We start from the raw sequence: 314 nt of genomic DNA on the forward strand, positions 1-314 counted from the left end.
TAATTTTCGCTGTTTTATTTTATAATTTTAAGATGTCAATAACTAGCAACTTGTTATAACAATGGCTGCGTGGCTGTTGCCCGGTTTTGTGCGCGAGCGAGGATTAGCGACACTTTACAATGTTTTTTGCCTTCGGAAATGAAGGCTCGATAATGTCAGATTTATAATAATGTAACAGACCCGAAAGTTTGAATACCAAACACGTTTCTCACCAGTCACAGACCGCTTGGAATCTGTCATGAAAATTATATCAAGGTCTTTCAAACTGGCTCTGTCATCTTCTGTTTGAAATTCGTTAAAAATCCGTGGCTTCA

Source organism: Penaeus monodon, chromosome 34 (genome assembly GCF_015228065.2).
Source record: "Penaeus monodon isolate SGIC_2016 chromosome 34, NSTDA_Pmon_1, whole genome shotgun sequence".
Classification (NCBI taxonomy): domain Eukaryota; kingdom Metazoa; phylum Arthropoda; class Malacostraca; order Decapoda; family Penaeidae; genus Penaeus; species Penaeus monodon.